Source organism: Penaeus monodon, unplaced genomic scaffold, assembly GCF_015228065.2.
Source record: "Penaeus monodon isolate SGIC_2016 unplaced genomic scaffold, NSTDA_Pmon_1 PmonScaffold_100, whole genome shotgun sequence".
Taxonomy (NCBI): Eukaryota; Metazoa; Arthropoda; class Malacostraca; order Decapoda; family Penaeidae; genus Penaeus; species Penaeus monodon.
Genome location: NW_023638604.1, coordinates 108,096 through 110,976, shown reverse-complemented (window position 1 = coordinate 110,976; position 2,881 = coordinate 108,096).

Genomic DNA, 2,881 nt, shown 5'->3' with positions numbered 1-2,881 from the left:
AACAAAAATGATAGTATAAAAATAAAAATACAAGAATAACGATTTTATAATAATTTTTTAAACTTATTTTAATTAGTATGGGTTATTACGTAATTATTACTGTTATAAAAATTTATTTTTGCATTTAACTACCAGTACAATAACAATAATGATAATAATAACAAAAATACTAAAAACAATTTTTAAAACCCACTACATTTTTATTTTTTACTTATACTTATTATTTTTATTGTTTTATTACATTATAAAATTTTTTTTGGAAATAATACAAAAAATTACATAAAAATAATAATAATAATAATGAAATAATAATAAAAATAATAAAATAACTAAATAAATTCAAATGTTTAAAATTCTCTTTATTCTCACTATTACATCATTATTGTTTATGATTTAAAAATTCTGGATTTTATCATTATACCTAATATTGCCGAAATCCCAAAGAAATCGAAAAAACGTCATTTGGATATACTCTAAAAAGGGCTATATTTCCTGATTTTGCCTTTTTTTCGATTTTTGGGAATTTTTTTCCCTATATTTTTTTTATTTATTATCCTTCCCCTGTTATTATCATCATCATTATCTGATTATCTCATTTTATCGTTTATCATCTTTCCATTATTGAAATTATTTCATCATTATTCAATTTTTCTTTTATTTCAATTATTGGGGTATAAAATATTTTTTGAAAATAATAAATCCAAACAAAATGAATAATCCAATAATAATAACTAAAAATTTTTTTTTAAATATTATTTATACTTTTCCCTATTAGTACGTTATTCTTAATTATTACTGTTAAAAATTTTTTTTGAAATTTATACTACCATACAAAAAATAAAAAATGTAATAATAAAATAAAAATACTAATAAAATTTTTAAAACCACTACATTTTATTTTATACCTATACTTATTTTTATTATTGTTATTTTTACGTTATAATAATTTTTTGGAAAAATATAATATAAAGATGAAGTAAAAATATTAAAACAAAATAATATAATAATAATAATAATAAAAATAATAATAATAAATAATAATATAATATTAAATTATTAAAATGGATCAAATTCTCTTTATTTCACTTTTATCATCATTATTTTATGATTAATACATTCGGGTAATTATTATCTTTTTTCCCCTAAAAATTCCCGAATCACCAAAAAAATCAAAAACGTTTTTTTGAGTATACTCTCAAAGCTATATTTCGGTAGTTTTGGGCCGTTTTTTTCGACTTTGGGAATGCTTTTCTTATTCCTTTTTTATTATTATGGACACAATTCCGTTATGATCATCTCATTATCATGATTATCATCATTATTATCGTTTCTCATCATTATCATCATTATCTCATTATATCATCATTATCATTATTTTGCAATTATTATCATCATTATTGCAATTTTATCTTTTATTGCCATTTTTGGAATTTTTATAGTAACATTTTTGCAATAATACTAAAAACCAAAAAAATGATGAATAACAATAATAATAAAAAAATACGTTTTTAAATAAATATTTATATCTTATCTTTATTATACGTTATTGCTGAAATTATTACTGTTAAAATAATTTTTATAAATTATACTACCAGTCAAATTAATAATGAAAAATAAAAAAAATACTAATAAAAATTTTTTTAAAACCACTGAATTATTATTAATATTATTATACTTATTATTATTATTGTTATTATTACAGTTATAATATTTTTTGGCAATAATACTAATAATTAAGATAATAGTAGTAGTAATAACAACAACAATAATAATAATAATAATAATAATAATAATAATAATAATAATAATATAATAATATAATAATATTGAAATGTTATCAAAATTCTCTTTATTCTCACTTTTATCATCATTATTGTTATGATTAATACAATTTTGGTAATTATTATCATTATTACCTTAATAATTGCCGAAATCACCAAAGAAATCGAAAAAACGTCTTTTCGGAGTATATTCTCAAAAGACTATATTTTGCAAGATTTTGCCGCTTTTTCGACATTTGGGAATGTTTTGCTTATACCTTTTTTATATTATATATGGACACAATTCCTGTTATTATCATCATCATTATCATGATTATCATTATTATTATCATTATTGCAATTATTATCATCATTATTGCAATTATTATCATTATTATTGCAATTATTGCAGTTATAATATATAATTTTGCAACTATACTAATAACAACAACAATAATAATAGAAATAACAATAATAATTACAATAATAACGATATTATAATAATTATCTATATCATTATTTTAATTAATATCGTTATTACAGTAATTATTACTGTTTTAATAATTATATTTGCAATTATACTACTAGTAAAAATGATAGTAATGATAATAATAACAATAATAATATTAATAACGATATTATAATAATAATAATAATAATGATAATAATAATGATAATAATAATAATAATAATAATAATAATAATAATAATAATAATAATAATAATAATAATAGTAATAATAATAATAATAACAATATTGATAATATTGATAATATTAATAATCATCAAATGTTATCAAAATTCTCTTTATTCTCACTTTTATCCTCATTATTGTCATGATTAATACGATTTTGGTAATTATTATCATTATTACCCTAATAATTGCCAAAATCATCAGAGAAATCGAAAAAACGTCATTTTGGAGTATACTCTCAAAAGGCTATATTTCACTAGATTTTGCCGCTTTTTCGACTTTTGGGAATTATTTTCTTTTACCTTTTTTTTTTTATTATATATGGAGACAATTCCTGTTATTATCATCATTATTATCATGATTATCATCAATATTATCATTATCATCATCATTATCATTATTATCATCATTATTGCAATTATTATCA